The sequence below is a fragment of the Balaenoptera musculus genome, chromosome 4 (assembly GCF_009873245.2).
Source record: "Balaenoptera musculus isolate JJ_BM4_2016_0621 chromosome 4, mBalMus1.pri.v3, whole genome shotgun sequence".
NCBI lineage: Eukaryota > Metazoa > Chordata > Mammalia > Artiodactyla > Balaenopteridae > Balaenoptera > Balaenoptera musculus.
In genome coordinates, this window is record NC_045788.1 from 118,143,068 (window position 1) to 118,169,065 (window position 25,998).

Below are 25,998 nucleotides of genomic sequence, written 5' to 3' on the forward strand. Positions count from 1 at the left end.
CTACAGTTTGCTGCAAAATTCAAATCTATATCTTAAATCCATAATTGTTTTTATGAGAAACAAGTATATCAAGATCTCTTGAAATAAAATTATAAAATTCTCACCCTTTTATATAGTGCGTCAACTCATGTTTAGTTGCCTTTTATCCTATAGATGATCATGTTGTATACAGAGGGTCATGTTTATTGTGACTGTCCCAAACTAGCTGTCATGTTATCCTGGAATGTCCCATAAATATATTTGTAATGAGTACAGTTTTTCATTCTCGCATACTTAATTGTACACACCAAATAACTTCTAGTATTTGTCCTAATCTGACCTGGAAATATATAACATCTTGATCCATGTTCTCATTGAGCATTTATTTATACTAGTGGCATGTCAAGGACACAAAAGTTCCTTCTCATAGAAACAAAAACCACATCCAGATGGTCAAAGTCTCTTCCAGGAGAGTATGGTTGACAAAAACACAGACCAATGCACGCCCCCACCCCAAAAAAAGTCCATTCTTTGTCAAAAGAAGTCCTCTAGCAGAGAATCAAAAGAGGTCTGTGGAATCAACACAACCTACCTGATGTGTCTTTTCCCTCTTCCTGGTGTTTAGCCAGCTTTTTGACTGTTGGAAGTACCAGGTCTCTTGTTTCCAAAGAGCCGCCTGTGTTGGCCTGTCTTTCAGACTCTCATGTTGCAAAATCTGAAATTCTGTTGCAATAAACACCAGATTTCAAAGGAAAAGCAATGGAAATTGTGCAAAGATTAAACTTCATTTTTATAGCAACAGTTAGTAGTAGCATGATTATGTGTCTAAACAATGCTTGCTATTCCAATATAATATTAGATTGAGAAAGACCGGCAGTTTGTTTGTGTAGAAGCAAGCACTGATTTTGAGGGTGCATTTAGAAAAACATATTTAGGTTTAGGGGAAACAGAAGGTTGTCTTTTGTATAAACACAATAATTGTATACTTTGAATCCCTCCTGAAGGAACCATATGCAAACAGATAACTTTAGATATTGCGTTATTCTACACTAATCCTCAGCCAAATGTAGTTAAAAAGTGATTGGGCATAATGAGGGCAACCTTGACACAAACATGAGCAATATGCTTCACAAGATAAAAATTTTTTTAAATCTAAGTCAAATGAGAGCACAGTATTTCAGGAATAATTTTTTTCTAGTGATGCTTTTTTAGCATGAAATTAGGAATGGTGATCTCCAATAACACTACTGATGAATTTGCTTTTCTTGGTCTTCTTTCAAGAGCATCTTCATTAACATTATTGTATCTGTCATTTTCAAGGTGCAAGACACAATGTTTAAAGAAGACATAGGAGTTAAAATATCAAAGAGTCAGAGAAATGCTCGTAAACTGCTGATGAAACTAATAAGAATATGCCCAGGGTACTAAGGAAACTAACACTTTGGTTAGGGTAGAAAGCCCTTAGGGTAGAAAGTCCTTTCAGCTCTTTAATTTTCTTCTAGGCCTCTTTTCATTCTTTCCGGCTTTATAGAGCCAGGGCTGCTACAATCCAATTGCTATGGAAGTAAAAGCTCTCAGATTGATATCTTCATCACAGAATGGCAGGCCATAACGAGTAATCACTTCAGCCAACCTATTTTACAGATGAGGAAGTTGAAGCTTTGAGAGTTTAAGTGATTTGCCCCAAAGGGATGGTTAGCTGTGTCAAAATGGGGAACAAAATCCAGATCTCCTAATTATCAGGTAAGAGCACCCTTTCTAGCATACTACAGTTAAAACCTCCTGAGTGAAGATTTCTTAAAAGGTCTACAATTAGATTGGAGTTGGCAAAACGTAAACTAATTCTATACAAATGGTGCAAATAAATTGGAGACCTGGCTGTGTCGAGGTTGAATAGTACATATGGTGGTTGACAGGATGTTTTCATAGTAAATGTTTATCCTGGGTGGCTGGCTGACATTGACATTCAGCAAAGGTGAATTTATCATGGAACACGATTCCTGTAAAAATGATCTTGAGCCATCTTATAAATAGTTGCTCTAGAACCAACCGATTCTCAAACAGTGGTCAGTACAGATGCCATGGGTTAGATATATTTTCCCTCAGAATTCACTCTCCCAATTTTTCTTTCTACACTACCTGACACAAATTAACTATCAATGACCTTTGAGAATGATATTGTTACTTTTATTTTTTCTAGTTTGCTAATCTTCAAGCAACTATCAAAACTTTTTGATATCTTTATTTTTGCTAGACTGTCATCCCAGGGATTGTCCATTGGACTTTCATGCCTTCCCTTTCCCCAGTATAAGAGCAGATGCATGGAAGTGAGTATAATCGTACTGGGGTGTTGGGATGAGCATGGGGACCATCCACAGGACACATGCAGGACACTCTGTGAAAACAGGCCAAACTGTCAATCAACTGTAACAACTCATGGCAGGATGGAGTTTCTATTACTAGTTTTTAAAAATAATAATAAAAGATGCTTTTGGTATCTTTCCCTCTAGAATTTTTAGATAGTTATAAGGTATAAACTATTAAGACTTACTTGGGGAAAAAGAAATGCAAATATTCATAGATTGTGGTAGATCATAACGTACTGAGTTAAAACTGGGACCGAAAAATGCAGAATTCTGGACTATAAACATTTAACCTTGAATTTTCCATCAGAGTGAGTTTAAAATGTTTTATTTATACATAATTTATAAATACAAATTGCATGACGTTTATTCATTTAATTATTAATTTAAAATAAAAAAGAATGTATATTGCTATTCTGTTCATGAAATGAATCCCTGTTAAAAACCGGTCACAAAATATGAATTGGTATTCCAATTAGAGCAAACCAAATCCAATGATCAAACTATTTCACTATTTCAGAGTCAGTGGCCACTCTGAGATGAGGCCCTCCTGGTGGAACCATGGTAAATGATTGCTTTTACAACCCATAGCCCCCATTACCCATTACTCAGATAATGTCATATTTTGTAGTAGGGACTTAGGTTTGCATTGTCAGTCAGGAAGGTTTATAAAGTCACACATAGCTACCAATTAAAATTGGCTACCATCCTGGGATATTCCAAGACAGGGGCTGACATTCTAGCCTGTTGCAGTATAATGTAACTATTATGGTTCTGAAATATTCATCAACTGATTATTTCCCTGATAGAATAATAAATCAATAAGTACAATAATATTACTTATTGATCAGGGCAGAAATAATATGCATTAGTTTTACTTTAAGAAAGGTGCAAATTGTTCTCTTGAATATGTTCATCCAAATAAAGACCCTTTTTTTCAGTTGCTTGCCATGCTTTCCTTGGTTAATCTCATCACACAATTGCCATTAATGACAGAAGGTAAAAGGCGGTGTTCTAGGGATCACCGAGACTCCTCTGTTGCACGATGTTCTTCTGGGAGCCTACAGAGATTATGCAACCTGGAGATTATGAAGACAAGGATGGGTAAATCAGATCTGGCCTTGACCCTGACTTTAATACAAAAAGCTACATATACATTTTCATCTCTGAGCCTTGTTTCCCCACCACTAAACAGGAGATTATAATAGTACCTGCCACATTAGGCTGTTCTAAGTATACCATGGAATAATACATGTAACACAACTGGCAGAGGACCTAGTTCATAGTAAGACTTCAGTGAATGTTAGGGTTTTTTTTTTTTAATTAATTAATTAATTAATTAATTAATTGTATTTTGATTATTACAAAAGTGGCCCACGTCTGATCTTCCCCATTTTTAGTCAGAATACTTTTTTATTATTGAGCTGACATGCTTGAGTCTTTCATCAGAGAAGGACAGTTTTCACAGCAAGATGCGAAAACAGCGATTCTGCAAATAATTTTGTGAATTGTAAGTCACGAAAAGGGAATACATTTCAAAAACACTCTTGTGATATTGAAGTGAAATAAGCACCAGACTGGTAGTTAGGGATTTGGAGTCATAGTCCTGACCCTTTCGCTAAATTTCTGAGTGACTTTGTACAAGTCACTTTGGGACCTTAGTTTCCTAAATTTACTTAACAGTAAATGGATTATATGGTCATTGCCAGCTCTCACATTGTGTGGTTGGGTTGCAAAGGACTATGAAGTTGGAAAACTCTTCCTTCACTTAGTACATTGAGAACTTTGCCAATTTTGGTATATGTGTCTTAGAGAGGGTGCCATGGAAGCAGTTCCTATAATGGGAATTCCTGTGCAAGTGATTTCTCATGGGAATGTTCCCAGGAAAAATGTGCTCATTAGGTAAGAGAGGAGGGCTTATATATCCCGACAATAGTCACCTGGATGCCTAAGGTTGGGAGCAAGGTGGCTCCAATCCTATATCTAAGCAGCAGTTCCTGCAGCAGCCAGTAAGAAAAATTCTTGGAGATCCAGAAGTGGCACCAATAGCTTCTAGTATATTACGTTTTGATGTACTGCATATTTAAAGCACTTGAACTGATGAAATAGCTTTCTATAAATCAGCCTCTCCAATATAGGGCATCACTGCACACAACTCTGAGTTCCTTCACTTCATCTTTACTGGACAAATGCTATGAACATTCTAAAACTGTCTGCTTGATCTTTGCTAACTTATGATTACCAAGTTCACCTTCCCCTCTATTTTCCCAGGGTCATAAGCCCTTACTCCTCCTACTGATCACAAGGCAATTTGAGGGGATGCTCTTAGGATGTACTCTTTCTTTTTTTTTTAATAGATCTTTATTGGAGTATAATTGCTTCACAATACTGTGTTAGTTTCTGTTATACACCAAAGTGAATCAGCCATATGCATACATATGTCCCCATATCCCCTCCCTCTTGAGCCTCCCTCCCATCCTCCCTATCCCACCCCTCTAGGTCATCGCAAAGCACCGAGCCGATCTTCCTGTGCTATGCTGCTGCTTCCCACTAGCTAACTATTTTACATTCGGTAGTGTATGTATGTCAATGCTACTCTCACTTCGCCCCAGCTTCTGCCTCCCACACTGTGTCCTCAAGTCCATTCTCTACGTCTACATCTTTATTCCTACCCTGCAACTAGGTTCATCGTACCTTTTTTTTTTTTAGATTCCATATATATGCGTTAGCATATGGTATTTGTTTTTCTTTCTGACTTACTTCACTCTGTATGACAGACTCTAGGTCCATCCGCCTCACTACAAATAACTGAATTTCTTTTCTTTCTATGGCTGAGTAATATTCCATTGTATATATGTGCCACATCTTCTTTATCCATTCATCTATTGTTGGACATTTAGGTTGGTTCCATGTTCTGGCTATTGTAAATAGTGCTGAAATGAACATTGTGGTACGTGACTCTTTTTGAATTTGGTTTTCTCAGGGTATATGCCCAGTAGTGGGATTGCTGGGTCGTATGGTAGTTCTATTTTTAGTTTTTCAAGGAAACTCCATACTCTTCTCCATAGTGGCTGTATCAATTTACATTCCCACCAACAGTGCAGGAGGATTTCCTTTTCACCACACTCTTTCCAGCATTTATTGTTTCTAGATTTTTTTGATAATGGCCATTCTGACCAGCGTGAGGTGATACTTCATTGTAGTTTTGATTCGCATTTCTCTACTAATTAGTGATGTTGAGCATCTTTTCATGTGCCTCTTGGCCACCTGTATGTCTGCCTTGGTGAAATGTCTATTTAGGTCTTCTGCCCATTGTTTAATTTGATTGTTTGTTTTTTTGATATTGAAGAGGGAAGCACTCAGCAGTCAGCTGTCCACACCCTGTAATACAAGAGTACATCCTGGATGTAGGGTAGGGTGTGGACAGCCAACAGCTGAGCGCTTCCCTCTTTTCTTCCTGAAAATGCAATTTAAATTCTGCGACACTGTTTCTTTTTCCTCAGCAAGAGTCAACTTCATCATAAGTATACTAAGAAGTACCTTTCAGAAGAAAATGGGAAACCCAGAGAGCAAGTGCAAGTTTTTCCCTTAAAATAAGAAAAGAAGTCAAGACATAGATGTCCATCTTTGAAATTAAAAAAAAAAAAAAGCTTTTTTGATTCTAAGATTACTATTTATTTTACTGTAACACATTATCTAGTAAGAGGTCATGTGGTGTTACAGTAGCCACTAACTTCCAAGGTTGCTTGTCTAACCACCATGGCCCAGTATAAACTCTGGGAGAATATGACTCACTTTCTTTTTAGGCTTCTAGAATAGTATTTCCCTGGTTTTTACTTCCTTTGAGATAAATCACATTATTTTTTGACACTCTTGCATTGTTTCCATTAGAATGCCTCCCTCTCAGCACTGATTTATTTCTATAATTGAAGCAAGAAAGAGTAGATCACATAAGTTAAGAAGATTTTGTATGTAAAATGAGTAACTGATAGATTTTCTAACAAGAAGGGAAAATTAATCTCAAACTTACATCAGCTTTTAGATATAATATACCCTGGGAAAACCATAATTCAAAAGGACACATGTACCCCAATGTTCATTGCAGCACTATTTACAATAGCCAGGACTTGGAAACAACCTAAATGTCCAATGATAGATGAATGGATAAAGAAGATGTGGTACATATATACAATGGAATATTACTCAGGCATAAAAAGGAATGAAATTGGGCCATTTGTAACATGTGGATGGACCTAAAGTCTGTCATACAGAGTGAAGTAAGCCAGAAAGAGAAAAACAAATATTGTATATTAACACATATATGTGGAATCTAGAAAAATGGTACAGATGAATGTATTTGTAGGGCAGGAATAGAGACGTAGACATAGAGAACAGACATGTGGACACAGAGGGGAGGGGGAGGGTGGGATGAATTGGGAGATTAGGTTTGACATAAATACACTACCATGTGTAAAATAGATAGCTAGTGGGAACCTGCTGTATAGCACAGGGAGCTCAGCTCGGTGCTCTGTGATGACCTAGATGCAGGGGTGGAAGGTGGGGAGGGAGGCCAAGAGGGAAGGGATATAGGTATACATATAGCTAATTCACTTCATTGTACAGCAGAAAGTAACTCAACATTGTAAAGCAATTTTACTCCAATAAAAAGAAAAAGATCTAATATACCCTATCAATGAAATTAACATGAAAATTTTAAAGAATTTAAATTCTATCTAAGTGTGTATGATTTAGTTCTGATTTGTTTTAGGGGATAGACTTTAATATGTATTCTTCGACTTATGCAGGTTTTTCTTTTTGGGGGGAAGGGGACATTAATTTACATAAAGGATGTAACCATTATTCAGTTTTGGAGTGTTTTTAAAACTACTCTAAAAGCTTTAGAATATTAGCAATGAATTTCATTTCACAGTCTATGAACAAATGTGAATTTCACAGTTACTTTGATGTTTAGGGTTTGTTTTCTGGCTAGGACATTAGTGATAAGTTGAATGTTTGCCATATATGGTTAATTCTTTCTTGACTATGTTATGTTTTTATTATGTCCTCTTATATTAAAACAATGCCACTTTGCAATAGCAGAAAGTACTAATACCACAATATGAATTGTAACAATGATCCTGTGTTAATACTCTATTTTCAGGCACCTGTAAAGCAGTCATGCACATTTGTCCAATATTGAAATGCAGCATAAATCACAATCCAAAAGCAAGTTTTATTTTCATAACCTTCAGTCTCTAAATGAGAAAGGAAAAAAAAAAAAGAGGTATTTTTCCCCAGCAGAGCACACTCCAGAAACAAATATGCTACATCTGTTTTAGCTGGCATGGACCAAGCCCTGTAGGATAATGCATTACTTTAGATTTCAAAACTGACAAGTCTCCAGAGTAGTAGGTCTCTGTGCTGTAAAGCAGCAGACATCCATGTGTAGAGATTTTATTTTCCAGTGACATTTTATTTAGGATTTTTCACTGGATGAATTGAGCTTGCAAGTTTATGAACTCTACTGAAGCAATTATCTCCCCAACTCAGAGGGAGCTGTTGGAATTCCTCACGTCATTACCATGTGGCCAGCAGGTTCCCTCATCACAGACAATCACAGAGGGCATTTTTGTGGTTTATTCGGAAGGCATTTTCATGCTAAATCTTATTTTTCAATACTTTGTAACTTCTTCAAAAGCTTTTGTTAGCTTTAATGTGGAATTTAGAGCAATTTATCCATTTTTTGAGAGATTGATGCAAAAGAAAAACTGTTCCAAGGGTATTTGGTGATGGGATAATATGAAATTAGGCCACGATAAAATAGTCAAAGCCCAACATTTTAAACTGAAGAACCATGTGAAAGAATTGAATTCAGATATTTAGATGCTGAATACACTGGGAATATTTTACATTCACAAAGGATTTTCTTCCTAACCTCCTTTCCCTACCTCATCCATTCCCCAAACGCAAACATGCACACATTCTTTTGAAGTATGGGAAGGTGAAATCATAGCAGGCATGCCTCTCAGTCTATGCCTGTGGGCATGATTTTAAACAGAAAGCTTGAGGGGGTTTATTTCTGTTAAAAAGCACAGACAGAACCATGTTTTAAAAAATATGCAGCCCAAGAACTCAATAAAAGCAGAGTCAATACATGTATATATACATGTAAAACATATACAAGAGCTTACTAATATAAATATATATTTATGCTACTGGCAGAGATGGGCAATTAAACAATGTGCAATTGGGTGTGTAAAACTGAGGTCCAGTCAACAGATGTGAGTGTATTTGAGGGTAAAACTGCCAACTTGCACTATAACGCAGTATGCTTATATTCAGAAAATACACTGTAAATGAAAGAAACAGAAGAAAAATCTTCTTTCTTTGCTCTATTTCAAAAGGAGATTGCTTTTTGGTATTGTTTTTATTACAGGCGAAAAAGCAATAATGATCTAATTGCCAGAAAACATGCATACAACATGAGACTTGGGAATCTGAGTTCTTGAAAGCCATATCCAGAGATTTTCTCTAATACCTTTATTTTCAGAGTGTTTTTCCCCAAGGGAACGAAATATTTCTACAGCCTTTATCTCATTAATCCTCACATGATCATTGTTAGGGAGTCAGGCAGGCTAGGACTTCTGTAGATTCCACTACTGAAATAGACAGACAATGGTTGCCAGAGTGACTTGATTGAAATTATAGAACAAGTCGGGAGCACAGCTGGTGAAAGAATCTGGGTCTGCTGTTTGCCAGAGCTTTCTTTTACCCAACAGAACATATTGCCTAAAGCTGAGAATCCCACAGTGTCCTCGATTACGTATTTTCAAATTATAGTTCACTTTAGAGATTCCTATTAAAAATCGGATATGACAGCAGGCCTGGAAATCATTTAGGAAACCCCAGGTTTCAAGCAAGTGGGAGATTTAAGAAGCAGAGCTGGAGGGATGGAAATCTAAAACATAGGTGGGGATGGAATGTCTAAACACTGTCTACTGGCTCTTTTAACATAGAGGGCATCATGCTAGGTGCTATGCTGGGTAATCAAAAAGATGCAGAAGGTATTCCCTAGACATTCATTCATTCATTTACTTTTACAAGTGGCTTCTTGTTAAAGCTTCATTTCTACTTTTAACTTATGGAGAAGACAAATTAAGAATAGGAAGACATATAGCTATTTTAGAAGCCCATGGGAAGCTTGAAATGAACTACCTCATAAAAGGAAGGGCTTCTCTCCTGGGAAAGACTCATGAGGCTCTCTCTTGTCTTACTAGGATTTTTTTTAAGATATAGTCTAGCAGGGATAGACTTTTCCCTCATGAATTATTGATACTCTAAAGCAGTTTTAATTGTTTTTCCTTTCAGCACTATATAGAAAAACCCAATAATGATTCTCACTGCAATATTAGCATATATTTTAAGCATGCCATAATACCAAGGGAAAGCATCTAATTTTCCTGAAACAATATGCTTCTTTAACTTCAAGAAATATGATTTAAATTAGTAATAAAGATGAGAAGTAATCTAACTTAGGTTATAAAATTGCTTTCTGTGCTGAAATATTTTGTAGGAAAATAAGAAGAGGATACATTTATGTAAGATTTAATTTAATCATTGTATAGCATGATTAAACATTGCAATATGGAATTTGTAGATACAAGGTAAATTTCACTACAATATGAAGGTCTTTTTTTGGTCACAAATATAAGAAGTTTAAGGAAAAAAAATCTTAGAATATATAAACACGTGAAACACTTAAATGCAATATATATTAAAGTAATACCGTTTTCCTAGTAAGCACAGTGCTTAAAAATATTTTAAGTAAATGTTCTCTAATACAGCAGTTGTCAAACTTTTGACCTTAAGACCCCTTTAATTTATTAAAAATTACTGAGGATGCCAAGTACATTTATGTAGATTATACCTATTATTATTTACTCTATTAGAAATTAAAACTGAGAAACTTTGGAAATGCTTAATTTACTAAAATATAAGTAATAAACAGATTGCATGTTAACATAAACAATACATTTTTATGAAAAAGTGTGCTATTTTCCAAAAATATATATATAATTGAGAAGAATGGCATTGTTTCACATTTTTATAAATATTTTTATTGACTGGCTTAATTGGCTATATTTGCATATCTGCTTTTGCCTTCAATCTGTTCTGAAGTCATAGACAGTGCAGCTTCTGGAAAACTACTGTAAGCTAGTGAGGGAATGAGAGTAAGCAAGGCAAATATTAATAACATGTGGGTATTACTGTGTAAAGACTCTGGCCTTATGGATCCCTGCAAAGGTCCCATGGACCCCCAGATCACACTTACAGAACAGTTGAAGAAAAGAGCCCCAGATTGGGATGTTGTAGACCTCGTTTCTATTTTTGATGTTATATTGGCCAGATTTTTCACTTTGAGTTGAACATTTCCATCTGCAAAATGAGATTACCAGACTATCTCTGAGGTCACGTCTACGTTCTCATTGTCCTCAAAAACTGTCTTCATTATCATGTTAATCCATACCCACAAATAAATTTTTGTATATGACATTATAATTAGGAGTAAGGTTAAAAAAAAGGAGTTTATAAGTAAATATTGATACATTGCATTATTTCTATGTGGGTGCTTATTTGGACTCTGGTGTAGATACAGCTTGTTTTATTGGAGAAATGAAGACAAATGATTAATCTCTACTCCCTTCAACCACTGAGGTAGTCATCAGGAAGTGGAAGACTCTCACTCCCACTATACGTGTGTCCTGGATATGAGCAGCGCTGTCTCTGGAATTAAACATGTTTGTGCACAAATCCCAGCTCTTCTAACTTTTTGTTGTGTGATATTGGTCAAGTAATGTAAACTCTCTAATCTTCATGTTTTTCAACTGTTAAAAGGTAATAATAGCTGGTAGGAATGCAAAGTGGCATGGTCACTTTGGAAGACAGTTTGGTACTGTCTTACAAAACCAAGCATACTCTTACCATATGATCCAGCAGTCACGCTCCTTGGTAGTTGAAAACATGCCCACACAAAAACCTACACACAGATGTAGAGCATCTTTACTCATATTGCCAAAACTTGGAAGCAACCAAGATGTCCTTCAGTAGGTGAATGGATAAACAAACTGTGATGCATCTGGACAATGGAATATTATTCGGTACTAAAAAGAAATGAGCTATCAAGCCATGAAAAGACATGGAGACATTGTAAATGCATATTACTAAGTGAAAGAAGTAAAAGGCTACAGAATGCATGATTCCAAATATGTGACACTCTGGAAAAGGCAATACTATAGAAACAGTAAAAAGAGCAGAGGTTTCTGGGGGTTGGGAGCAGTGAGGGATGAATGGGTGAAGCACAGAGTATTTAGGGGGCAGTGAAAATAGTCTGTGTGGTACCATAATGATGGATACATGTCATTATAAATTTATCTAAACTCATAGAATGAACAACACCAAGAGTGAACAATAATGTAAACTGGACTTTGGGTGGTTATGATGTGTAAATGTAGGCTCGTCAATAGCAACAAATGTACCACTCTTGCGGGGGATGTGGATAATGGGGGAAGTTATGCAGATATGGAGGCAGGAGGTATATGGAAGATCTCTACCTTCCCCCAAAGTTTGCTCTGAACCTAAAACTGCTCTTAAAAATAGTCTTAATAAAATTTTCTTAAAACTTTAAAAAAGCTAATAATAATAGTCAACCATCTTACATGATTTTTATAAGAATTGCATGAGATAGTCCACATAAAGCACTTAGCATAGCATAGTACCTAGCAAAAATCAAGCACTCAAAAACTCTAATGTCATTTTCACAGACATTTCCTCCTACATCTCCTTTGTTGCAAATGTTTGGTGTATTATTATTATTACTATTATTATTCTTTTCTATTTTAACTCTTCAGAGAATCTTTTTTTAAGCATGGTTGTGCTCAATGCAGTAAACTTTTACCACAAAGCAAAGAAAAAAAACACAGAAACATCTATATTCACAGTGCCGAGGAATAACCACTCAATATTTCTACGTGTACTTCTAGTCTTTTTTTATATTATGTTATTTATTTTCAAATAATATTTTATTCTACATAAAGAATGTACAGTCTATTTCTCCCTCTTATTAATATGTTGTCAACAATTTTCCATGCCAAAAAATTCTACTACAATGAGATTTTTACACTCAATTGAAATATCATAAGGTTGTTCATAATTTACTCAATTATTTTCCAGCTTAGGTAAATCATTCCTGGTCTTCTACTATTGTGATAAACGCATCATTATTGACTAATCCTAGTACATATTTCTCACCTCCTGTAGAATTCCTTTGAGTATGTCAGTGTCTTAAATAAAAATATAAAAGCATCCAAATACTTGGCCTTCTGTGAGTTTATGTCAAATGATTTCTTAGGCTTCGGTTTTAAGCCTCATTGTGGTCTCTCCCTAAACTCTCTCTCTCTCTGAGTCATCTCATCTATTCCATTAGCTTTATTGTCTCCCAAATTTATATATCCAGCCCTGAAATTTCTTCTGAGATCCAGACTCATATATCCATTTCCCTACCTGATGTCTCTGTTTGGATGTATCACAAGCTCTTAAAATGTAATATATCCAAAACTGACTCTTCATTTTCCTCTTCCCTTAAATCTTTTCCTCCTTCATTTTCCTTCCCATTAATATCAGCAAAACTTTCTTCTAAGTTGCTAACATCAGGAACATGGAAATGATTTGTGGTTCCTACCTTTCTCTCCCTTCCGGTAATCAATCCTTCTTAAGTTGTCTAACACAATCACTTTTCATTGCTTGTGACTCAGAAAAGCCTCTGTCAGTTTTACAGAAGAAAGGGACTTAGCTTCGTACAATCCAAGGTCTGCAATTCTACTTCCTTTTACTAATGTCATTTTTTTTTAAATTTTATTTATTTATGGCTGTGTTGGGTCTTCGTTTCTGTGTGAGGGCTTTCTCCAGTTGCGGCAAGCGGGGGCCACTCCTCATCGCAGTGCGCGGGCCTCTCACTATCGTGGCCTCTCTTGTTGCGGAGCACAGGCTCCAGACGCGCAGGCTCAGTAATCGTGGCTCACGGGCCCAGTTGGTCCGCGGCATGTGGGATCTTCCCAGACCAGGGCTCGAACCCGTGTCCCCTGCATTGGCAGGCAGATTCTCAACCACTGCGCCACCAGGGAAGCCCCACTAATGTCATTTTCATTTGGAAATATCCTTAAAAGTTTATAGATCATAAGACTCTCATTTTCATGAACTATAGGGATACCTAATAAAACAGGTAGATCTATTGTCAAAAGGATGGAAAGATGTGCAAATAAAGAAATAGAAGCAGATTTGGCATGGCTTAGAGAACAAAGGGCCTTGCTTTGATGTCAACATTTATTTGAAGGAGCCTGAAAAGTATATTGATAAAGAAGGTAAATGGAATGATAATGATCTTCTGGTTTGGATGGAGCTTCATGACTTTCTGTTAATTATACTGCTCAAGAAATCTTTAAAAGTCTATAATTTTCTTTTATATGGAAAAAATAGGTAGAAATATTCTTTAGTGATAAACTCCATACCCCACACTTTCTTAGCTTATACACTCCAATCCAATCTAAATAAATATTCAAGGTTCAACACTAGGAAAAATGGCATATTCTGGAGGCATGAGGCAACACAAAAGTTCTCTAGCCTGACCAAAATTTGATAAGATCCTTTCATTGTATGCACGTTAAATATTTCCTGAGAAAGCAAATTGGTATAGTTTTGCCTTCCTCAGGAAGGGATTAATAAACTATATTATGATTTCTTAAGTTTAAAGGAGATAAGTAAAAAAACTGAATTTTTGTGCTTTAAATGTGTTGTCCCATAAAGAAAAAGAATCTTTCGCTGCATGTTCAGGAAAAGTCAAACTGTGATGCTAAAGGTTGATTTCTAGACATGAAAAAATACTTTTAAATGACCATTAAGCTATTAACAGTCATTAAATGAACTAGTGAAAGCTTCTTTGTTCATATTTGACAAATAAATCTGGAAGAACTATAAGCATTCTCATTTGTGTACTATCCCTTTTAATCAAGATAACTCTTTCAATGAATTACATTGGCTTATTGACTTTTTCTTAAATGAACTATGCATCTTCTATCTTACTGCAGTGAGGAATACAGTATATCAGTTAGCTTTTAATGGATCACAAAACACCTCAAAATTTAGTGGCTTCAAACAATAATACTTTTACTATTTTATATGAGATAATGGATTAGGTGAGCAGTTTCTCTTGTCTGGCTATCTCAGCTGAAGCTGGATGCTCTAGGATGGCCTCAGGCAGTTGGCTCAATGTCACCTGTGGTGATGGAGACGACTTGACTATCATCATCCAACAGGCTAGGACTGTTGATGTGGTCGTAGTTGCAGAGTTCCAAGTACAGAAAATGGGAACAAGTTCCAGTACGCAAGTCCTTTAGAGTCTGTGCTTGTATCATATTTGTTAGTATGTCATTGGCCAAAGCCAGTCACGTGACCAAGCCCAGATTCAAGAAACAGACTTACCTCTTGATGGGAGGAGCTGTAAAATCAGAATGCAAAGAGGTATGCTAAACAGATAGAAAATTTGTAGCAATTTTTGCAATCTATCACAGACTACCTTCTGGCCACAAATTATTCTTACTGTGTGTAACATATGCCCACCCTTCCCAGATGCCAAAAGTCTGATTCAGTTATGCCATTTATGGCATCTGGCTTGAAGTTCAAGTTCTCATGATCTGCTTCTTGTCTAAATGTAGATGTGGCTCACTGGGTGCAGCTGCTCTTCATCCAGACAACTGTGAACTAAAAACGTAAGTTATCTGCTGCCAATTAACCTAATCGGGTGAGAAGGGAGCAAGAGAACTGCAATAGTTGCTTCTAATCAAAAAGGAAAGGAATGGGAGGCACAGAGAAGTCCTTGGTCTGAACCAATTCTATAATCCATCCAGGCACATGTTAAAAGGTTCCCCAACTCTGGGTCTGGGGATGTTCCTTGATTAGAGTCCATTTCTGCTCCCTGAGAGTAATTTGTTTGTCCACAATCCTCTGAGTCTCTTGACTCCACCTCTACGGTTTTCATCTCTTCGGGTAAGAAATGTCTGTGATTCTCATGCTGATTTCTATCCACAGAATGTTAGAAGCCCAGAAATCTAACTTCTTTTTGAACTATTGCAATCCCCTTTCATCCAAGCAGGCAGTTCTTTTGTTAGTATATTGGTCTTTAAAACTTCATGGATTGCCTATGAATCTGAGGCACATCTACTCCATGTGAGTCCTAAAATTCTCTACTCCTAAAGTTTGCAACCACATTTTTTCAAGGCAGGGCTCTCTCTACTTTGGATGTGGCAAGCTGCTGTAGAAAAAAAAATGTCCTTAAGTTTATTAGGAGCCTATTTGTCTTGCTGAGCGCTCTTATGTTTAACTTAGAACTTTTAGAGGTATTATTATAAAGGGTCTTCTGTCCAAGTTCCTGTAAATGAAAGTTTTGCAAAATGTTCTACTGTGTCATAACATGGTTACCATTTTTTTCAGTCTCTACTAACAGTTGCCTCATTGTTTTTCAACCTCCATCTACAGCCTGAATCCAAAGCCAATATTATATATATGCAAATTGTTATGGAAACAAAACCTAAAGTGGGCAACACTCTCTTCCAGATACCAGTTTTTACATCATTAGCTTTTGCTGTGTTAAAAATTTGCTTTAAACAATAAACATTTATAATTTTTTATGATTCTGTGGTTTGCCTGCTGGTTCTTCTTCTCTGGTCTAGCAGTCTGGTGCTAGAAATTTTTAGATAGCCTAGTTCACATATCTGGCAGTAGGTATGATATCACTTTGAGGGGGGGGATGATTTTGGCATGAGTCTCTCATCATCCAGCACATTAACATGGACTTATTCAGTCATGGCAAAATACCTAAGAGTCGCAAGAGAAGTTCTCAGTGTGCAGTGTTTCTCTGGCTTCATTTTATGTTACCTTTGATAATATCCATTTTTGCCCAAAGCAAGTCACATAACCAAGCCCACATTCAAGAGGTGGAAAAATGAATTCCACCTCTTGATGGATAGAGCTGCAAAGTCACATTACAAAGAGCAAGATGCATAAAGGGGTAGAATAATCTCTGGCCATTTTTGCATTCTGTCACAGCAAGCATGTTACTTGGTTACAATTTTTTATGGCAAGTCTCGTTTAAAATTTGCTAAATTTCCTATGCTAGGTTTATAGGGAAGATCAATTATTATTATTTCCATAAATTATATAAGGTTATGAGGATATAAACATATGTGTTAAACTAAATTGAATTATAAAAATTGATGTCTTTTAAAGACCTCTTGTGAACTGGAGACAGTGTCTCAAATCATGTGAACAGCTACCCTATCTGATAAAGTTGTAAAAGGTTATCTCCCTGACAAGCATTTGATATTTTGATTGTGTTGCTCTGCCAGACCAATTTAAAAATAATTTCCAAGATTCTTAATTTTAGTAAAATAAATTTGTACAAACTGAAATAAAACACTTTTCTCATTGTAACTGGTTCTGACCACTCAAAATTCAAGAAAGATATTTCACACACAAACTTGTTATAGATTGTAACCCTATAAGTAAAGAATAATAATTATATAGAATAATAATGCATATTGGTAGTTTTTGTCTGAAAAACTGTCTAGAACAATGTTCAAAAGCATTCAAATGTTTTTACTGAGCTTCTTTACTTTTCATGGTATAATGTAGTTACTTGCATAACTACAACCTACTTCCCGCCAGTATAGAATCAAATAAACAAAATATGTAAGAAAGAATACACTTAGAGACAAATCTTGTTAATTAGTTATAGCAAGCCCACAATTAAATTAAAAGGATAGTGTGGAAATAACACACACTAAATTCTTTTGAAAAACTCATCTGTACCTATTCTATGACTTATGAGGTCCTACCCTTATATATAGTAAATAATACCACTTCCTGGAAAATCAGGAACATTAGCAAACTTGGGGAACTCAACAAAGGAGAATTTCCCTACAGTTAACTGTACTGCAGGTGAAACCCGACAGAGGCAAATGGAATGGTTCTTGGTTCCGCTTTTTGGAATTCATAAACCAACAGGAGTAATACAATTATTTCTAGCAAATAAATATGATTTTTTAAAAATGTCACCATGGGTTTTACAAAGCTAACAGATGGAAGTAAATTCCCTCACCTCAAAATTGCATGGCTCTAGCTAGGTTGAACATTACAACAAGGATGTCTTTAAATATTTATCAATCCTCGAGTCTTGTTACACTTATCAAAATAAAGCAGATCTATAGAGCAGTAAATAAAATTAATACTATTGAATCCAAAAATTGTAAAGCAGACATTTTTGGTCAAATATGTGCCTCTTAGGAGAAGAATTCTGACCACAGTGAGACCCTGGTCTCACCCCCTTTCTACCAAAATTTCTCAAAAAGAATTTCAATCATTTTGAAGATATGGTTCATGATTTAGAGGTAGGCTTTGAAAAGCTGGAGCTTTCTCTCATCAGCGTATTCTGCAAAGGTAACAGAGTAGCAGAGTCATTCTTAAATCCCTGTTTCCAGAGACAGGCTTCCAACAAGAAAAGATATTGTTAACGCTAAAATCCAGGAACTGCTAGTTTTGTTTTTTTTTTAATAAAATTGACTCCAAAGTCATCCAATCAGAATTTTTGATGGTCAAATTATAATTTGAACTATACATTCAGCTTCTATGAGTATTCTGTAAGCCTGGTTGAAAGCTAGATTCCCTTGCATGACTTGGTTACAAAAGCCTTTACTAGGCAATCAGAATTAACTAGGAGGATTTCTTATTTTCAATATTTAAAAATGATTTATTTTAGTAAAATGTTAGTCTCTCATTGTAGTTGGATGTGTCTATATACATAAATATAGATATAGGTACAATTTCTGGTTATATGAAAATCAACCCAGTCTGACATCTCCGCCGTTTCTTCCATGATGACTCCCACTTTGCTAATCTTTTTGCAGGAAGAATAATGGCCCCCCAAAGATGTCCATATCCTAATCCCCAGAACCTGTGAATATGTTAGGTTATCTGACAAAGGGGAATTCAGGTTGTAGGTGGAATTAAGGTTGCTAATCCGCTGACCTTGAGATGAGAAGATTTTCCTGCATTGTTTGAGTGGGCTCAACGTAATCAAAAGTGGGAGGAAGAAGAGTCAGAAAGAGACTTGAAGATGCTATGCTGTGGACTTCGAAGGTGGAGGAAGCAGCCGTAAGCCAAGGAATGCAGGTGTCCTCTAGAGACTGGAAAAGGCAAGGAAATAGGTACCCCAAAGAGACTCCAGAAAGTATCACAGCTCTGCTGATATCTTAACTTCAGCCCATTGAGAGCCATTTCAGACTTCTGACCTCAAGAACTGTTAAGATAATAAATGTGTATTGTTTTAAGAACTAAATTTGTGGTAATTTGTTACAGCAGTTATAGAAAGCTAATACACTCCCATATTTACAATAGTCATAAGAATAAAAGCCAAATTCCTTCCCATATCCTAAAAAGTATTGCATAAACAAGCCTCTCCTTCCTCTCTTGTCTCATCTTCCCACTCTTCTCTTGGGTTACTCTGCTCAGGAAACACTGACATTCTTTCACTGCTTTAACCTTGCCAACTTCTTCTACCTAAGTCCGTTGCACTTGCCACACCTTTGTCTATAGCATTCATTTCTTTGCTCTTTGTCAGACTGGCTCTTTCTCATTCTTCAAGTTGACTTTAAGTCACATTCTTCAAATGGTCTTTAAAATAAATATCTTAGGAGATTGTATGTGTGTGTGTGTGTGTGTGTGTGTGTGTGTGTGTGTGCGTGTGGGTGTGTATTATTGATTCTGTTTTTCTGGGGAACCCTGACTTATGCAGGAGGGGAAAGACACTCTTCCACCTCTTGAAGGAAGGAACACCAAATGTCTACAAGGAAGGAAGAAAACGATGGTAGCCATCTTTGGAGATTTTTTAAAATAAATGCCATCTGTGTAAAATGGTTTGCACTTTTCTTTGACAAGCCACAGCACCCAGTGCTCTTCTGTTATGTCTTTAATTACATGCACCTATACTTTGATTACTTGTCTATCTTTTCCACTGGGTTTTTGGTACTTTAAAGGTAGGGATTGTATCTCATGAATCATTATGTTCCTAGCACCTTACTTCAATACCTTAATAACACTTGTGGGATGAATGAATGGCTGAATGAAAAATGTACCCTATATTCATGAATATTTTATTGAATTTTTATAAACTTTATTAATTCCCTCTTAATTCCTACTTATTTACCCAATACTCACCCTGACAAATACATGACACTATTTCTCAGGGACAGCATGTCCACCTTCAAGATCACCAAATAATCCGGAACAATATGGAACCAATAATATACAATTATTGCTGTGCAGTGTCTGTCCCTCATTTGAACAAAGGAAGATAACACAGTTATAATTAACAATATCCCATAGAACATTTGATGAGATAAATTTTAAATTATAAAATTGTTTTAATACTCAGAAATTTAAAGAGTCACAATCTGCTTATAATTTAAAAATCTGTTTATGAAAGAATAACATATTCCTTCATACTGATTTTGTGCTGAATGTGATTCTTTTATATTTGGAAATATTTAAATATTCCAGAGCTCATAACTCCTGCGGTGTAAGGAAAACCTGGGTATGTTCTTCTTATAAAGATTGTCACTAGGTTAAAATCCCTCACTCCAATTTCACTCTCTTCCCTCATCACTGTTTATGAACTCTGCATTTCTAACAAAGAAATGACAATTTCAGAGCTTAGGAAGGGCCTAAACTTTGCTTTATCAAGAACAATACTGGCAAATTTCCAAAAACCTGGAGGCCATGGCTCATCTGCAAATCATGTACATATATTTGCATGAATTTTATTTTGATTAGTAGCCTCAACCCATGATGGTACTTAGGATGAATGAAGCATTTTACATATATGAATAAATGAAGACGATTTAGTAGTCTTACTGCTCATGGTTGTTTTCCCTGTTCCTCTAACTCTGACTCTCCTCATCCATCCCCTTCTTGTTATTTCTTCTCTTTAAATCTAGAGTGGGTGTTGCTTTTCTTTTTTTAACATATTGATTCTATATAAATGGTGAGAACAAAGAAGCCCTGCTTTTGTGTTTTATTGACTCATTCAGCAGATCTACTATGACCAAAATCATTGTGACTTTGTGATTTTTGCAAAGTTCTTCATCTTAACTGGCATAAATTGGCATCTCTTTTGGGCTGAGTCAGTGAAGTATACAAACCTTGATAATTGTGCAATTTTCTTTTGAAGAGCTTGTCCCTAAAGACTCCATAAACTAAAATATAAATTTAGGGAAAAATATATTAAAAGTAGTCTATGAAAGTGCTAAAAGTAGAGGAAAAGGTGAATTGCTACTCCATTAATAGCTTTTTATTTCCCGTAAACTTTAAAATCCCCCTGAATGTAATTGTGGGTGTGTGAGTGTGTGCGCGTGCATGCATGCCTGTCCATGTTTGATGTGAGGTAGAATAAGTTGGTAGAGGACAATAGAGGGTTCTTAGTTGGTCGGGATAAAGAATGCTGATGATGGCATAAGATGGCTACTATCAGAAAAATGAGGGGAAGAAGACCTTGGCTTAGCCAAGTCATAGAAAATTCTAGACAGCAAAGGAGGTAATAAAGTGGTGGTGACTAATTTATAGATCAACCATGTAGGTCTCTAAACTTTATCCAAAAATCCATATTCATTTATTGCAGTAGATGAGTAATAAAGAAAATGATTTCTCTCTATATATATTCCATGTATTTCTTGCCTAGAGAATGGAAGGCAATCAATTCTAGATTTGGGGAAATATTATTTTTTCTTCCTTACCTTGCTGCTTCATTCTGTATTCTTTTCTCTTTCCTGTTCTTTTTTCTCTTATTTTATTCTCCTATGATCCAACACATTCAAGTGCTTTCTAGTGTTTCAGTGTAGCCAGGTTTCCTACAATAATATATTCTTTTTTTTTATTAGTTATTATTGAGTAGGGCCTAGTTCTCATTTACTTATGAGAAATAATATTTATGTATTCCTCTTATGTTTGGAGCAATAGAAAACATAGGATATTTCTTCAGAATATGATTAATGTCTTCTATTTATAGCTTATAAGGATGGAAATATGGTTCTATTTAAGATTAAAATCTACAATATTACAGAGAATTAAATTAATGTTACAAAGTAATAGAAATATTATTAGAAATAATGCCTAAGGAATTCAGCTAAAAATAAAGTTGGGAGTTGAATCCCTTAGGGTTTGATCAGAGAAGTAGAACCACATGGAATAAGAAATTTATTATAAGGATTAGATTTTATACAACTATGGGAGCTGGTGAGAAGGTCTATGGAAAGGCTTGTCACCTGTGTCGGATGCTGTGTGTAAGTCACTGCTGGCTATCAGGGTCAAGGTTAGGAAGGAAAGCTGCACTGGACAGATTGGGGGTCAACTGGAGCCCATTCAGATAAACTGGAACCCATGAATTTAAACCGGAACTCACACCTAATTTTCTTCTAACCTGACACAGGTGACCCACAGGAAAACTGGTACACTTTGCCACAGAGCCGTTAATATACTTGCTCCCAAACTTGGAAATACTGATGTGGAAGATCCAGTAGAATCTGGAGGGCTCCTCGGCCTGGCTGCTATGTTATCAACAAGATGAACTAGCAAGTTCACAGCAACATGAAAAAGCTGCAGCGGATCTGGTGCCCTACATTGACTTTCAGAAAGTAGAGCCTGCTGACTCACTTTCACCTTCCAAATCCCATGCAAATTTCTCTTTTGGGACACCCTGACCTAGGACCATAGCAGAAGGACGTTTAGAGAAATGCAGTTTCAACTTAACCTAAGTTGACACAATCAACAAGCACCACAATCAACCTCTTGATCAGTTCTCATATATAGGCACCTCTTTGAACCACATTCAACGTTTAAAGACAATACTTAAATCATGCTTCTAGCAAATGTGATGCAATCTCCCTTGTACAATTAATCACATGGCAACCTCTCCCAAGAAGAAGACACAAGTACCTTTATCCATCTTTAGATGATGTTCCTTCTTTGAGTTGAGCCCCTCTTGCCTTTTGGTCATCCTATAACTTAAATATTGAGTTTGGGAAGATGATTCTTCATAAGTCTCAAATGTTTGTGCATGTCTTCAAAGGCCTTAACAGCTAATTTCTTTGGACTGTGTTTTCAAGGATGTTTGGAAGATACAGATATCCATATTCTAGGATAGTAAAGGTAGAAGTATCGCTCTTCCCAGAGGCAGATTGCATTCTAGAGTAAGAAAGATAATGTTTCTCTGCAGAGGGGAATATGATCAGGCTGACCAACAGCTCCTTTTATAAGATCCAGGATTCCTAATAGCAGTGTTCCATTCCCATATGTGTGTAATGCAATGAGCAAGCAACACTTATCTCTCATCACATCACCCTGTAGAAATCGGGGCTTGAAGAGCTGGCACAAGGCTGTTATTCTGGCTAGTGTTACTACTGTGAGTGAAAAAAACTGTCTTTTGTCTCTAATCCAAGCATCTTGTGTTTTCTGCCAGGAATTATGAAACCAGCTAGACTATTAGCATGCAAGGAGGGTAAAATCTTAGACCCTGAAGAGTTTCTGATGACACTGAGATATCAAGCTGCAATTTTAAAATATTTATGTTACATAATAGGAAAATAAGAGAGAAGGAAAAATGGTCAATATACACAGGAAAAATCAATATGAAAATAATGAATTAATACTCATAATTATTACAATCCTCATTTCTACACTGGACTCATACTTGTATCTGGTATGTATGACTTACTTCTTCCTTTGGCAGTTCTGTATCCCCTTTGCCCTCAGAAAGCACGTCAGTGGTTGTGTTCCCTTGTCTGTTAGGGTGTGTCAAACTTTCATTCTTTAATGATTGGATCTTTAGTCATTGTGCCTGGTTTGGTTGTAATTTTCTGTTGACTTTAATCATAGGACATGAAATTGTAAGAGGACCCTCAGAAGATCTCCTGCATTTCAGACATAGTCTTCTTTATCTCCGTTGTATAATAGCAACTCAATTTTCCTTTGATAATTATGATCAGTCACTCACCAAGAGAGTCAATCCCTTTTGGCCTATTGATTCGATATCATGAGGAGGTCAAAATGGCCAATTTGCATGTCAGCTTCCAGTTTAATGGAACCATTTCTATGTCCCCATGGAAGCATTCCTTCCCTGGGAACAAAACTAACAGAACCCACAGTTGTGAGTACAAGAAGCAAATATATTCACTATTGGATCACTAGGCATAATAATAAAAGGAGCTACTCACATTTACAACCCTTGATTCCTGGAACCATCAATCCTGCCTTTTGGGGGGGAAAGGCCTCATAGAAGAAGCACACAACACATCCTGGAAAACATTAGCCCAGCCCTCACAGGGTGCTGTCACCCAGCTGGTGCCATAACTGAATCATCAAAAGTCCATTTAAATATTTTACCAGTTAACATGGTAAAGTTAATTAATTCTAAGAGCGTTAGCCTTTTGTCACATTTTACTTGCTGTAAAATGAAAGTCTGCTTCAGTGTAAACAAAGAACTGCTCCTTCCCTGATGGAAGAGTACCTATATTAACAACTTAATCCCAGGTGGTTGGCTGATCGTCTGGAACTGGTGCCATACTGGAGACTCAGTTTTGTCCTCTGCTGCTGGAAGATTAGGCACTCAGAATGGCTGTTGCCGTATTGATCTTGGTAAATGAGAGTCCAAGTTGCTAAGCCCATGCATAACCAGCATCCCTACCGCCATGTTTACTCTCTTCACATCCATTGGGAACCCACATAGGGAAAGAGATGGACTGGCATTCACAGAATAGGTCATCATACCCACTGGGTCTCCTTGGTGAGTATGCCTGCCCATGGGACACAAATATCTTCATAGTGCATTTCCATTCCCATATGTTTTCCTCAGACATCTTTGTCACCACTTTTCCAATCATGTTCCTTTGAAGTCTCTGAGAATCTCTCCTTCTAGGCAAAAATGACAGCAATTGTCCTACTTGAAGTTCTACCTCCAATGGGTTTTCTTGTACCGCTATTCTTCAAGACCAGGAATAGTGGTACAAGGTTTTCTTGTACCACTATTCTTACTCTCCTTTGCCAGTTTAATGTAATTTACATACTATTTTTCTGGCTACTGGTTAGTTCAATCATCATGAATTTTCATGTAATTACTATTTGGATTTGCTTTCTGTGAATTATGTACTCATGTGCTCTACCCAGGGTTTTATTGATAACACACCTTGTTCTTGTCAATTTTTAAAATATTTTGGATATTATAGACATAATACTTTGTCACCTGTTTACAAATGTCTTTTCTTCCTACCTATGTTTTCTCTAATTACTTTTTCCTAATAGAATTTTATCAGAATTTTACATCTTAATGGAAATGGTTTTGCCTATTTTTTTTCTTATATAGCTTCTGGCTTTTCAGCTAAGAATTTCTCTTTCCTGACTGTATATGTATGATCCTATATTCTTTGGAAATATTTTAACTGTTTAATTTTATTTACATAAGGTTTTAAAATCTAGAATTATTTTGTGTTTATAGTATAGGAAAGGTCCATTTTTATATGATCTTCCACAGGGTATGGAGTGTTGCAGGATTATTTATTAAATAGTTTGTCTTCTTTCAACTATATTGAATTACTACTATAATTATTTAAGAATACGGTATTAAATTTTTGTTGATAGTGGAGACAATTACTAGATTCTTTATTCTGTTGTGATCTATTCATTTATTCCTATATTAATTCCTATTATTTTTATTACAGTGTCATAAGTGTATGATCTGATATCTGGAAAGGCAAGTTTCCCTTTGTTGATCTTCCTTATGATACTTTTCTTGATTAAAGTGTTTAGTCTTCCATATAATCTTTAAGATTATTTTACTCAGTTAAAATAAATCTATTATAGAGTATTTGTCTTTCTCTGTCTGACTTATTTCATTAAGCATAATACCCACTAGGTCCATCCACATTGTTGCAAATGGCAGAATTTCATTCTTTTTTTGGCGGAGTAATATTTCATTGTGTATATATACCACATCTTCTTTACCCATTCATCTGTTGTTGGACACTAAGGTTGCTTCTGTATCTTGGCAATAATAAATAATGCTGCTATGAACATTGAGTACATGTATCTTTTCAAATCAGTGTATTACTTGATTATAAATACTTAATTATAAAGACCATGTTTTGTATTTGTAATATGAAGAGCACCAAGCACAGAATCCTGTGATTACTGACTAATCATAAAGTATTTAATACATTTGGCTAGAGATTTAGGAATATTAGAAGTATGTCTAGATAGGGACAGAGAAAATAATGTTTTATTAGTGATATTATACTAAAGTATATGCTCCTTATATGCTTCTATTTTGTTCACAGCAATATTCCTAGTGTCCAGGGCAGTGATTGGCCCATAGTAAAGACTAAATACATGTCTGTTGAATAAATGATGATGTTGGAGTTCTGAAAAATTTGAGGCATGAATTGGAAAATCACACCATGAATAATTAAATCTTTTTGGGGGGGCCAGGGGGGGACTACAAATCCCT

General features: G+C 36.0%; 1 long non-coding RNA gene across 1 annotated transcript in view; it reads right to left on the minus strand.

The window, feature by feature from the left end:
- Positions 1 to 493: 493 nt before the first annotated feature.
- LOC118893923 overlaps positions 494 to 25,998 on the minus strand; it is a 456,255-nt gene continuing 430,750 nt past the window's right edge. Inside the window, exon 4 of the long non-coding RNA XR_005019636.1 lies at positions 494 to 702. This is a non-coding gene — a long non-coding RNA (uncharacterized LOC118893923). The remainder of the gene's footprint in view (positions 703 to 25,998) is intronic.